The sequence below is a fragment of the Canis aureus genome, chromosome 6 (assembly GCF_053574225.1).
Source record: "Canis aureus isolate CA01 chromosome 6, VMU_Caureus_v.1.0, whole genome shotgun sequence".
Lineage (NCBI taxonomy): Eukaryota > Metazoa > Chordata > Mammalia > Carnivora > Canidae > Canis > Canis aureus.
This window is the reverse complement of record NC_135616.1, coordinates 19,422,015-19,436,733: the sequence shown is the minus strand read 5'-3', so window position 1 is coordinate 19,436,733 and position 14,719 is coordinate 19,422,015. Positions and strand designations below refer to the sequence as shown.

Here is a 14,719-nt window from a genome sequence, read left to right as displayed (position 1 = left end):
TTTCATGAATAAATAAATAAAATCTTTTAAAAAATACAAAATTTGTAGCAAATTATCTCTTTAGAAAAATTCAGCTTCAAAATAACTATTTAAAATATTTCTCCTACCATTAAAGTGTATGATATAATATTTGTACTCAGGTCCCTGTAAGAATAGTTTACTTGGCCCTAAGATAACATTTAGGGCTACTAACGAGATGTACCTTTCACATAATCAGAACAATGGAAGTGGTGCTTCTTGATACAATATAATAATAATAATGGTAAAAAGAACTTCTAGACCTTCTTATATCTTAAGATACAATAAGCCAAAGGTACAAATACTAAGACTTCTTTCCCCTTATATTTCATAAGATAGTTTATGAATTATTATAAGTTATAGCAAAGAAATTAGAGTTTCTGAAAAATCTGAAAAATAAGTTTCTTGATACTTCTAGCATATACTGTCTTGAAGCTAAGTGTCACAATAATAGGAACTCCTCACCAGAATAAGTTGTAATTCATCTTCAGCTTATATTTAGGCAAATAGTAATGAAAAATATTGAACTTGGCATTGTCTTAATAAGGGGAAAACAATAAAAAATTGTTATGGGAGTGAGTTGGTTCTTTAAAAGTCTCGATTATCTTCAAATAAAGTCAATAATAGGGATCCCTGGGTGGCGCAGCGGTTTGGCGCCTGCCTTTGGCCCAGGGCGCGATCCTGGAGACCCGGGATCGAATCCCACATCAGGCTCCCGGTGCATGGAGCCTGCTTCTCCCTCTGCCTGTGTCTCTGCCTCTCTCTCTCTCTCTCTCTGTGACTATCATAAATAAATAAATACAAATTTAAAAAAAAGTCAATAATAGCTTTTGTACCACTATCCCTCTCTCTCTCATCCCAAGCTACTATATAGCTTGCATTTATATTAGTATCAAGACAATGGATAACCATACCACTGAAAAGTATAAGACTTGAGTGAATGGGTGAAATTGAATTTTGTGATCTTAGTAAACTTAATATATTTTTATTTCATATTTTTTTAAAAAGTTCCAAGACCATGAAAAATGTATTAAAAGTTGTTAGAATTTATAGCAATAGGGAAAACAGACTTCCATATAGAATTTGGCATTAAAAGAAAACAGCTATGCGAACAATTTGTGTAGGTAATTATTGGCTGGAAGCTATTTGTACTCCAAGTTTATTGAATATACACATATGATAATATGACTTTACACAAATAGAACCTTTTGATAATAAATCCATGTAAAAGATTGTGCCTTGGGGAATAATTCTAGATGTTATAAGTATATTTGAATTTCCTGCACACAGAAGGCGGAACTCTGGACCAAGTATGTAACTATTTTTCACTCATGATACTTAATAGGTCATTTTACCTAAAGTCTCAGAAAGGATAAATAAAACAAACAATGGAAAATAGTGTTGTTCCATTTGTACCCACATTCAAAACATTGCAATCATAGAAGAAATAGCAAAAGAGAACCATGAAACCTTTCTCCAGAAGTGAACTAAACTACATTCAAAATCAGTTATCAGAAATGAATAAAAACCTAATCATTACCTGAGAAGAATCCCTGTCAATGCATGCTGGAATTACTGATTAACTGGTTTTTGCTTTTGTGGCATCCACCACTGAGTGGATACTTAGAAAAAGCATTGTAGTAGTAAAATAAAATATAGAAGACAATACTCTTCTCTTTATTAACCATCTACATTGTTAACACTTCATGGAACTGTGCACCTCCCCCCACTTCAAGCCAATTTTACTATTTGTTAAAAAAATAAACATGAAGTGAAGGATCCTTACAATTCCCTTTCCTCATTTAAAATTTTTGTTACATTTTTATGATTATGTCAAATTTTATATTTTCATATTTAAATGAAATCAGTGCTCAAACAGTCCTTTCATTACTGTTTCTCTTTCTGAGTTATTTTGATTCATTTTGTGCTTGGCTAGATTTTATTATCAAAGAATTTATTCTAGTAGGGCTCATGCAGATTTGTACTTCCTGAATTTTTGCTTGCCTGATGAGTATCTCTATCCCTCCACCAACACCACCACCCTGTCCCCTTGCCTGGCACCTGTGTCTCTAGCCCATAAGCCATTTTTTTCTCCCCTCCCCCATACTTGATGGGGGCAATGATGTGGAATGGCAGGAGCTAGTGTAGTGGGGCGATCTACAGCTCCAGGCTCTTGCCTAGAACATCTTGTCCTACTCAGCTTGTTCCATTTGCTTTCAAGTTTAATTCAAGCCTCTAATTCTATGTTGTGATATAGTAGTTGTGGCTTCCCTTAAATTTTCTCCCAGAGTACCCTCAGCTGGGAGACCATGTCATAACTAATAAAAATAGTAGATGGGCATGGTATTTTCACCAGTCCTGCATCCCCAGTCAGTCTGAGTTTTAATAGGGAAACATCCACACTCCTTATAGCCTACTTATGCCCCTACTTATGATGGACAGTCTTTTGGAACCATGATAGTACGTTTAGGAAAATATATATCCACCTCAAGGTTTGAGAGTGTATCTGCCAATTCTTACCCTCTCTGTTTCCTCTCTAGATTTTACAGAATTTGGTAGGTTTAGTTAATGGTTTGAATTGGTAACTCTTGTTTAATTGAAAATAGAGTTCTTTTTTTCACTATTTTCAAGTAGACTTTATTTGTTAGAGAAGTTTTAGGTTTACAGAAATATTGAATGAAGAGTACAGAGATTTCCCATATCTATCAGAGATTTCCCACCCTGTCCCACACTCTGCCACGTACCACTAAATGTACACACAGCCTTCCCCATCACCAATTTCCTCCACCAGAGTGGTACCTTCGTTACAATTGATGAAACTACATTGACACGTATCACCTAAAATCCATAGTTTGGTGTTGTTTTACAGGTTTAGACAGATTTATAATGACATGTGTCTGGCATCATGTATCATCAGGGTAATTTTACTGCACCAAAGATCCTGTCTGCTCCACCTATTCATACCTCCCTCCTCTGTAACCCCTGCCACCATTGGTCGTTCTGTCTCCATATTTTTGCCTTTTCTTTAAGAGTGTCATATAGTGAAATCATATAATCTATAACCTTTGCAGATGGACTTCTTTCACCAAGTAATATGCATATAAGTTTCTTCTCTGGCTCTCATATCTTATAGTTCATTTCTTTTCAGCACTGAGTGATATCCCATTGTCTAGATGGATCACAGTTTATTTCTTCACCTGTTGAAGGACATCTTGTTTGCTTCCAGTCTTGGCAGTTATGAACAAGGCTCTTTAAACATCCATGGGTAGGTTTTTATGTAGAACAAAGTTTTCAGTTCCTTTAGGTAAATACCAAGGAGAGTGATTACTGGATTCTATGGTAACAGTACTAAACAGTATGTTTAGTTTTCTAAGAAATTTCCATACTGCCTTCTGAAGTAACTACTATTTTGTCTTCCCTCCAGTAATGAATGAGAATTTCTGTTGCTCCACATCCTCATTAGTCGTTGATGTTGTCAGTGTTCTAGATTTTGGCCTTTCTGAAAGATGTGTTGTCTGATAGATGGTATTTCATTGTCATCTTGTTTGCATTTCACTGATGCTTATTTGCCATTGTGTATCTTCTTTGGTGAGGTGTCTGATAAGTTCTTTGGTCCATTGTTAATTGAGTTGTTTACTCCCTTGTCATTGAGTTTTAAGAGTTTGTTCTATGTTTTAGATAATAGTCCCTTATCAGATATATCGTTTGAAAATATTTTATCCCAGTCTGTGATTTGTCTTTTCATTTTCAGGATGATGTTTACAGAGCAATTTTTTTTTTTTTTACCTTTAATGAAGTCCAGCTTATTAACTCTTTTCTTCATGAATCATGCCTTTGGTGTTGGTTCTAAAAAGTCAACATCATACCCAAGGTCTCCTTAGATTTTCTCAAATTATCGTCTAGGAGTTTTATAGTTTTACGCTTTACATTTAAGTCTGTGGTCCATTTTACTTTAATTTTTGTGAGAAGTGTAAGTTCTGTATCTAGATTCATTTTTTTATGTGTGGATGTCCAATTATTCCAACACAATTTGTTTAAAAAAAAAACCTATTTTGGCTTTATTGAATTGCTCCTTTGTTGAGGATCAGTTGACTGTACTTACGAGGGTCTATTTCTGAGCTTCTTGTTCTGTTCCATTGACTTATTTTTTTGTTCTTTTATCAATACCATGCTGTCTTAATTGTTGTAGCTTTATATTGTCTTGAAGTTAAGTAATGTCACCATCCCCAAACTTTGTTCTTCCTCTTCAATATTGCGTTGACTGTCTTTTGCCCCTCATATAAACTTTAGAATCAGTTTATTGATACACACAAAGAACTCACTGAGATTTTGATTGGGATTGCATGGAATCTATAGGCCAAATTGGGAACAACCAACATCTTAACAATATTGAGTCTTCCTATCCATGAACATAAAATATCATTCCATGTATTTAGTGTTTTGATTTCTTTCATCAGAACTTTGTAGTTTCCTTTTTATAGATCTTGCACATATTTTGTTATATATAACTAAGTATTTAGTTATTGATTGTTCATTTTTCATTCTTAGTCTGTTGATATGATGGGTTACATTAATTGATTTTCAAATGTTGAATCAGCCTTGCATATGTGGGATAAATCCAACTTGGTCATTGTGTATAATTATTTTTATAACTTACTGGATTTGATTTGGTAATACTTTGTTGAGGATTTTTTGCATCTATGTTCATAAGGGATTTTGGTCTATAATTTTCTTTTCTTGTAATGACTTTGTTTGGTTTTGGTATCAAAGTAATGCTGACCTCGTAGACCAACCTGGGGATTATTTCCTCTGTCTCTATCTCTGAAAGAAAATATAAAGAATTGGTATATTTTTTTCCCTTAGCATTTGGTAGAATTCACCAGTGAACCCATCTGGGTCTGGTGCTTTCTATTTTGGAAGATTATTAACTATTGATTCAATTTCTTTAATGAATATAGGCCTATTTGGATTGTCTATTTTTGTGTGAATTTTGGCAGATTCTTTCAGAGAATTGGTCCCCTTAATTTAGGTTATCAAATTGGTAGGCATAGAGCTCTTCATAACATTTATTATGCTTTTAATTTCCATGGGATATGTACTGATATTCTCTCTTTTATTTCTGATACTAGCAATTTGTTTCCTTTTCTTTTTTTAATTAGTCTGACTAGAGACTGACTGATTTTATTGGTCTTTTCAAAGAACTGGCTTGTGGTTTTGTTGATTTTCTCTATTGACTTCCTATTTTAAATTTCATTGATTTCTGTTGTAATTTTATTTTTTCTTTTCTTCAACTTATCTGGAATTAATGTGTTCTTCTTTTTCTAATTTCCTAGGCTAAGATCTTACGTGATTGATTTTAGATAGTATACGTATTCAGTGCTATAAGTTTCTCTCTAAGCACTGATATTGTGGCGTACCACAAATTTTGATAATTGTATTTTTCATTTTCATTTAGTTCAAAATATTTTTATATGTCTTTTGCAATTTCTCTTTAACTCATGTATTATTTAGAGGTGTGTTGTTTAACCTCCAAGTACTTTGGAGTTTTCCAGCCATCTTTCTGTTACTGATTTTTGGTTTAATTCTGCTGTGATATGAGAATAGACATTGTGATTTCTATTCTTTTAAAAATTTTAACTCCTATTTTGTGGCCCATAATGTGGTTTATCTTGGTAAATGTTCCATGTACACTTGAGACGAATGTATATTTCGCTATTATTGGATGAAGTAGTATAGCTAACCATTATATCCAGTTTCCTGATCATATTATTGAATAAAACTATGCCTTCACTGATGTTTTATCTTTTTATATTTTTGCCTGCTGGATCTGTTGCATTTATTTTTCTTTTAAAATTTTATGTATTAGAATGAGAGAAAGAGAGAGAAAGAGAGCATGAACAGGGAGGAGGAGCAGAGGGAGAGGGAGAAGTAGATTCCCCACTGAGTAGGGAAACTGATGCAGGGCTTGATCCTAGGATCCTGGGATCATGACCTGACCCAAAGGAAAATTCTTAACTGACTGAGCCACCCAGATGTCCCTGGATCTGTTTATTTCTGATAGAAGGTTGTTGAAGTCTCCAATTATAATGGTGAATTTATCTGTTTTTCCTTGCAGTTCGATCAATTTTTCCTCACATAGTTTGATGCTCTCCTGTTATATATGTTAAGGTTTGTTAACATCTTCTTGGAGAATTGCTCCCGTACCATTATGTTATGCCCCTTTTTTATCTCTGATGTCTTTCTTTGTTGTGAAGTCAGGAGCAACTTAATTGGATCCTCTGCTCAGAGTATCACAAGGCTGTAATTAAGCTTCCACTGGGCTGCATTCTTATCTGAAGCCCAGGGTCTTCTTGTAAGCTTATTGAGTTTAGGGACAGAGTTTACTTATAACAGCTTTAAGACTGAGACCCTCACTTAGTCCTAAGGGCCACCCTTCTGCATAAGAAGTTCATAGCTAGCTTTTTGCTTCTTCAAAGCCAGTAGGAGAGCATCTCTAGCTCTAAGGATATCCTGGGCCCATTCTTAAACAGATCACCTGATTAAGTTATGCCTACTCAAGATACTCATTTTATCGTGTGTGTGTGTGTGTGTGTGTGTGTACAACATGATTTGATAAATATACATTGTGAAATGATTACCACAGTCAGGTTAATTATAATATTTATCAACCTCACATAGCTACCTTTTTTGTGTATGTATGGTAAGAATGCTTAAGATTTACTCTTTTAACAATTTTCAAGTACCCAATATAGTGTTATTAACTATGATCACTGTACTGTACATTACATTCCCAGAACTTATTTATCTTATACTTGACGGCTTATACTCGTTGACTAGCAACTCTCTATTTTCCCAACTTCCTGGCCTCTGGTAGCCACCATTCTCTGTTTCTATGAGTTCTTTTTTTTTGTTTTGTTTTTTTGGTTTGGGTTTTGTTTGTTTTTGTTTCGTTTTTTGTTTTTGTTTTTGTCTTTTTTTAGATTCCTTGTGTAAGGAGATCGTATAGTATTCGGCTTTCTTGGTCTGGCTTCTTTCACTTAGCATGATGTCCTCTAGGTTCATCTATGTTGTCACAAGTGGTGGGATTTCCTTCTTTCTCATGATTGAAATAATCTTTCTTCTAATTAATTCAAGGCAACTGATTTAGGACATTAATTCTATAAAATGTCTACCTTTTTCACATGCTATCCATTAGAAGCAAATTACAGATCTTATTTCCACATAAGGGGAGGGAATTATGTAGGTGAGGGCCTATTGAACTTAAGCTTAGAATTCTGTCTGCCTTAAAGATCTTGACTTGCATATTTAACTCACTGCTTACACCCAGCAATTCTCTAACTTGCCCCTTGCTTTTAGCATTTCTCACACTTTGTAATCATATTTTTAATTTAAAATCATATTTTTAATTTGTTTTAACTTATTTTCTTGCTTTTCTCCAGCTTACTTTTATGTCCCAATATCTAAACAATGTCTGTCAAATAACAGATTCTCAAAATACATTTGATAAATTACTAAAATGTTGCTATTATCATCAATATGGGCTAGAGTAGTTCAAAGGCTTTATGAAAGAAGTTAGCCTTGAACTACTATCCTATAGGATAGAGATTAGAAAGGAAGAAAGTTCCAGGATAGATATCATAAAGAGAAAAACCAACCTGCTTGGTGTACTAATGGGCATGGGGTGCTCAGGAATCAGTATGCTAGAAAGGAGGCTTTCTGTTAGGGGGGCAGTAGAGGTATAGTGATCACCTTATGTACAGCCTAAAAGGCAGACAGAAGAGTTTTCCATTTTAGATCAACAATAAAACAATAAACAACAATAAAAAAAAAGATCCAATGAGTTTTTATTTAAAGATTTTATTTATTTATTTATGAGACACACACACACACACACACAGAGAGAGAGAGAGAGAGGCAGAGACACAGGCAGAGGGAAAAGCAGGGTCCATGCAGGGAGCCCGATGTGGGACTCAATCCTGGGTCTCCAGGTCAGGCCGTGGGTTGAAGGTGGCGCTAAATTGCTGAGCCACCTGGGCTGCCCCAGATCTAATGTGTTTTTAAGCAAAGGAAAATTACTTAATCAGCAGTATTTAATAAAGACTGATAAATTAAAGAGATTATCTAGAGATAAGTTACCTACCCAAGAGTTTTTGTTCATTTATTCAATGCATCTTTGTATTCCACTCACCATGTCTATGGCATTGTGTTTGGTATGAACATCACTTCAAAGATGAGTCCTAAAGAACAGACAAGGACCAGCTTGAGGTAGGCAGAAGATTTTAAAATGAAAGGAGAGAACGTTCATGTGCCCAGGGGCAAAAATGAATGCAGTTAGTTATTAAGAATTTAAATAATTTATCCCACCTTAAGAGTAAAGTCTGAGATCCAGGTATGTGTGATAAAACTAAGGCAGTAATCAAGAGCTACATCAGAAAGGGCTTTGTTTGTCATTATAAGAAATTTGGAACAGTTAAGAAGTGTTAGAAATGGTAGAATATGTAATGGAAATATCCAGTAGACATTTAAAAATGTGAGAGCAAAAGAGAGTTCTATTAGAACTGGAGCATGAGTTACCTTTTCTTCTTTACAGAGATTAGATCGTTTCATGGGGGACTGAACAGAGAAAAGAACATAGAACTCTAAGAAAGAAAAAACAGAAATGGGCGAGGTTATTAAAGGTTAAATAAGCAACCATCACCATAGGAACCAGAGAGGTGATACCTTTCAGAATGGTCAACAGGTCAGTGGCACGAAATGGTTAGGAATACAGAGGACATATTTTGCAATAGCAAGAAGGAAATAGTGTAGCCATAAAAAGGAAGTCCTCTGTGTTTGCCTGGACAACTGATTAATACATGATCATTATATTTCAGCTTTGACATCCACTTTTATGAGTTCCTGAGATGTGGTTAAATGATATAAAAGTATCTGTGTTGTAAAGGTGATATTTTCTTAAGACAAATAGCTCCTTATATCTTATTTAGGTTTTCACTTTATTTAGTCAACTCTGATTTTCAGTAACTTTTGGTAATAAAAAAGTAAATGAGCTCTTTTTGAGCAAATTTTAATGAATCTCACAATTTTGGCATCACTGTATTTGAGGGGTACACTTAAGGTTAGTAGAAAGAATGTAATTTGGAGACAGACAAACTAAATTTGGATTCTGGTTCTGCCTATTATAAGTCATATGAACTTCCATATTTTGGTAATTACTTCCTTGTCTTTAAACAATATCTACATGTTAGAACTTGGTATTTGAATTTTAGGCTTTTTCCATTTACTTTCCATTGTGATCAAAGAGTTTATCCTACTCCTTTTTCCTTCCTCATTTTATGACACATATTGATCCTTGACTTCCCAACCATTCTATCCTCACAATGTAGTGATAGCATTTTATTTAGATATGTATTCAGTGCTTTCTTTATCATGATTGTGTGTATGCTATCCATAGCCTACCCATGCAGTTCAATTTATTTTTTCCTTTCCTACATTTTCTGTTTTCCCTGAAGTTAATAGTGTCTTGCTCTTTCATTTGCTTAATGTTCTAAGTTATCACTGATTTGATCAAAGTCTTCATCATTGCTTAAATATCCTCTTAGATGTTCAGACAAATCAGCTAATCTGATGGTATTTACAAAAAGTTTCTCCCAAGTCTCTGCTCTGCTCTAGTTTGAACTGCTTACCCTCTACACCTGTTCCACAACTTTTATTCTTTCACTACTAACCAGAAATTTCTCTCATGTTATCTTTCTTCTTTTCTGATCTACAGCTTTCTGTATCCCATTTCCTCTTCTTATCTTACTCCCTTGCTTCATCAAGTCCTCCTACAGTTTTTGGAGAGGTAAATTTTTTTTTAAATTTGTCTGAAAATATTTGTTCTATCCACACCTTTGATTGAGACTTTTATAGAATTTGATAGCATTTAAGAATTTTAAACGAAAATGATTTTCCTTGAGAATTTTTAAGACATTCTTGTTCCATTGCCTTATTCTGGATTCCATTGTTCCAGATCTGACATAATTCTGATTCCTGATCCCCTGGATATGACCCATTTGTTTCTCTCTGACAACACATGGAATCTTTTCTTTATTCCTAGCATTCTGAAATGTCAGTATGATCTTCCTTGATATGCTTATTTCATATCCATTGTGCTAAGGTACTCAATGATCCCTTTAAATCTGTAAATTCATGTCCTTAAGTTCCCTGAAATTTTCTTGAAATACATCACTAATAGTCTCCTTCATTTTGTTTTCCTAGTTCGGTCTGGAACTCCTTTATTCAGTTGTTGAATCTTGTAGATGAATCATCTTTCCTGGCTTTTCTTTTTCCTGTCCAATTTCCCATCTCTTTGTCCTTTTACTCTGCCTTCCAAGAAGGTATCCTAACCTATCTTCTAACCTGTAGGTTGGGTTTTCATTTTGGCTATATTTTTCATTTAGAAGAGTTTTCTTTTTTCTTTCCTTCCCCTTTCTCTCTGGTTTCTTTTCTTTTTATTAAATATGGAGTCCTGTCTAGTTTTGATGGTACTGTTTTCTTATTTATCTAAGGATATAAAATATAGTTCATTTGAATTTGTTGTTGTTTTATGTTTTTTCCCCTGTTCTTTACTTTGCTTCTCTTCTGGTTATCTATTACCTTCATTCTTGCCTTTCCTCTTCCAGGAAACTTAGTGCACCTTTCCTGGGTTTTATAACACATAGCACTTTATTTCTTGTTAGTATCTATGAAAACATATTGACCTCAGCATTTATGATTTTTTAAGTTAGCCTCGGCTTTCTGCATGTCATTTTTCTAAAAATTTATTTTTTTCTCTGCTTTGTAATTATCTTCTCTTTCTTTATCTGTCTTTGTAGATATTTTGTTTCTAGTTTCTTTGCTTTTATTTTAGAGGAATTTGAAGAGGGAATATACATGAGTCCAGTCTGCCCTTATTTATGTAGACATCCTCCTCCTTGACTAATTAACTAAATGAATTAAAACCAACCAGTACAATAATAGCATTAAAAGCAGCACAAATTATTCATAATTTTGTACTGTCCTTGAGGTTTCATAATATTTTTTCACAATTTTTTTACATGTTTTGTTGTATTTCCTGCTTTTTTATGGAATGCTAATTTTCAGTTATATATAATTCCTGCTTTGCTTTGTTGGCATCATTTCAGGCTTCCCAACGTATCTGTACTTATTTCAATAACTACCTTAGGCAGTCACTTTGATATTGTAATATGAGCACTATTTTTGTGGTGTGTTCTCTGAAGATGCCTTACCAGCCTACTATATGATTTTCATCAGTAGATATTTTTGCAGATTTATTTTCCTTTTTTAAAGCAAGATTTGTAGATTAGCACCTCTGCTGGTTTTTTTCATGTTATTTTTCTATTAAATGGTTGCAGGCTAATAAGCACAGATGGGCTAGAATGTGAAACAAGAGGAGAGAGAGAGGGAGCACATAGGAGAATTTAATAAATATTTGCATGAGATTGCTTGGAGCTAGCCATGAGTGCTTGGCTTACAAACTTTACTATCTGTAAGAAACAAATCATATTCCTTTTAAAATATACATCTATTTCCAGTGTTTTAGAAGGCTTTATGTTAACCATTGAATTTTCCTATTCTATAGAAGCAGTATTATCCGTTCTATAAGAGACGTTGTACAAAAGGAACACATCAGATGTCCAGATAATATATAATGAAGAAAAAAATCAATCTTCCAAATAGATATTGACTGTCTAACCTAATTAATCATTAACAGAAATAACTACCCAATATATCTGACGTACAGAAGCAGGATAATTTACAAATACGATACCTTTACAGGGATTTCATTGTTACTATGATGAGCAGAAGGGGGGATTTAGAAATGTAATATATGGCAGTAACATGATGATATATAAAAGACACTTTGCCTAGTTGGCAACTAGTAACAATAGGATTTATCTGTGTTTTATTGTCTTACCATAAAAATACTTACTTAAAAATATGTCTACGGGCGCCTGGGTGGTACAGTTGGTTAAGTGTCCATCCAACTCTTGGTTTTGGCTCAGAGTCCTGAGATTGAGTCCTCTCTTGGGCTCTGCACTCAGCGAGAGTCTATTTGTCCTTTCCCTCCACTGCAGCTCCTCCCTCCTCAAATAAATAAATCTTTTAAAAAAGAAAATCTATCTACATTTTGTTGAATATAGAGCAATGCCAAACTTTTGTCTAAATTATTTATTACAAGAATTTTTGTGCTAGAAGTAGTCTTAACTATTTGATGTTAGTTAAGTGGAAATATTGCTATTTTACTATAAAAACTAACACTTGAAAACCAGTTTAACGTACCCGTTTCAAGTTGTAGCTAACATACTAGTTGTAACCACCACTACTCATAAGAAATAAATGGAAAGATTAAAATGCCTTCCTAATGTTCTATTGCCTCTTGCCTCTTAAATACTACCAGGTTTTGTTTGCCTTTTTTTTTTTTTTTTTTTTTTTTGAGATTTTTGAGGTTTTGGAGAGTAGATATGTCACCATGGAGCTCTTAAAATTCTCTCACTTTCCTTCCCCCCTCCCCCCTGCTTTGTTTTCTCTCTCTCTCTTGCATTATCCTACTTTTGGATTATATCACTTTTCCAGTTATAATGACCCTCCAAACTCACTAGATTATGTACTTCCTGTATACATTGGACTGTCTCCTTGAAAAGCAACTCTGTTCATCAACATGAAAAACTCATGTCTTGCTGTCATTGAAAGAGAAAAAAATTAGCATATATGGCTTATTTACATAATACCCAAAGTACTTCATTATTATTTAAGGGTGTTGTTCATTATTATTCAAGGATTTATGAATAACATTTGTATGTATAACAACTATCCTTCCCTACTGTGTACTGAAGTCTTGTTCTCTTCTGACATTTGAAAACAATGATTGGAATAGTAAATTCTCATTTTGTACTTTTTCTCCTCAAAATCCTTTGGTCCTTTTTTATCTTTTCTCAGTAATTTCCACATTGACCAGATCATCTTTTCTGGTCTCAACTTTTTCCACTTTCAGGGAGGACTGTATTTCATAGTTAATACTTGTCCCTGTTCTTTTTTAAATCTTTTCCTTATGTGTATTTATTAAATGAATATTCTTTATTTATTGCTTACCATATAATAATATCTTGTCTTTATAATTGCATACTCCCTATGACATTTATTTCACAATCCTTTCTTTAAAATTTGTTTTAGAAGATCTTTCTATTCCACTTTTATTTGGACTAAAGGAAATCCCTAAGGCTCTAACCTATAACCTGTTTTATTCTCCCATTTTATCTGTGGATGCACTCAAGTTTAGCTATTATTTTTGTGGTACAAATCCTCATAACATTATCCATCTATTGAATCATGTTCAGATTATTGTATCTACTTCTGAGCCCTGCATTTAAAGAAAAGCATTAACAAACTCAAATGCGTCTGGAGGAGGATGATTAAATTGATTGAATGCTCCTAAACCCTGTCCTGTAAGGAATGGCTGTAGGAATTGTGTGTATTTATTTATTGTTTATCCTGGAGTAAAAAAGATTAAGGGTAGACAGGATAATTGTTTTCAATAATTGGAAAGTCTGTCATGTAAAGGAGAACAGATTTGTTATGAGTTGTTCTTGAAGGCTCTACCAGAACGAACTTGTACAAATTATGAGTAAATAGGTTCAGATATTCTCCGATAAAGATCAGAGATTGAATCTTACACATTTTGGATTTGCATACAGTGTCTGGCACTAAATACAGGGCCATGATTGTATTTGAACCTAATGGATGTATATTTGTAGGATTGAATTGGCTGGAATTGAAAGACTGAACCTCTCTAACAGCAAAAACAGACTGCCTTTTAAAGTAAAAATACCCAATCTTTCAACAGATACCTGTAGATTAGGTATAGTACATGTGTTTCCATGCTGGGCACACAGACTGTAAAGATATTAACATCTTAATATTGCTTCTATGGGCCAAGGATCCTTCTAAATATTTTGCACATATTAAGTTATTTCACAGCAACCTCACATGGTAGGTATTTTTATTACCCCAATTTAGATGTGGGGAAACTGAGGCACACAAAGGTTACATAATAAGCTGCATCACAGAACTAGGAAATCCTCAAACTGTGATTTGCACCCAGGCGTTCAGGCTCTAGAATCTTCCTACTTAACTACCACACACTACATAATAACATAGTATGGATGTAGGATAGTATATATTTTGTATGTAATACAAAGTAACTACATACTTTGACAGATGAATGGTTAAAGAAGATGTGAATATATACACAATGGAATATTGCTCGACTATCAGAAAAGATGAATACCTATCATTTACTTCTACTTGGATGGAACTGGAGGGTATTATGCTGAATGAAATAGGTAAATCAGAGAAAGACAGTTATTATATGGCTTCACTCATGCAGAATATAAGAAATAGTGAAAGGGGACTGTAAGGGAAAGGAGGGAAACTGAGTGAGGAAGAATTAGAGAGGGAGACAAACCATGAGAGACTCCTAATTCTGGAAAACAAAGGTTTGCAGAAGGGGAGGTGGGTGGGGGGTAACTGAGTGATGGGCATTAAGGAGGGCATGTGATAAGATGAGCCCTGGATGTTATACTACTATATGTTGGCAAATTGAATTTAAATTAAAAAATACAAAAACAACAAAAACAAAACAAAGAAAGTAACTACATACTTA

At 34.0% G+C, this 14,719-nt stretch overlaps 1 protein-coding gene and 1 long non-coding RNA gene across 4 annotated transcripts in view; one reads left to right on the top strand and one right to left on the bottom strand.

The window, feature by feature from the left end:
* Nucleotides 1-14,719, top strand: part of CHST9 (carbohydrate sulfotransferase 9) — a 241,549-nt gene that overhangs the window by 12,410 nt on the left and 214,420 nt on the right. The window lies entirely within an intron of this gene.
* The window catches only part of LOC144315588 (uncharacterized), a 24,615-nt gene continuing 17,796 nt past the window's right edge, over nucleotides 7,901-14,719 (bottom strand). Inside the window, exons 5-7 of one of the 3 annotated variants that reach the window (XR_013381309.1) lie at nucleotides 11,990-12,159; nucleotides 8,159-8,255; nucleotides 7,901-8,064 (exon numbers count right to left, since the gene is read on the bottom strand). This is a non-coding gene — a long non-coding RNA (uncharacterized LOC144315588). Of the gene's footprint in view, nucleotides 8,256-11,989; nucleotides 12,160-14,719 lie in introns of all 3 variants that reach the window. The other 2 variants (XR_013381311.1, XR_013381308.1) reach the window with 2 other exon arrangements.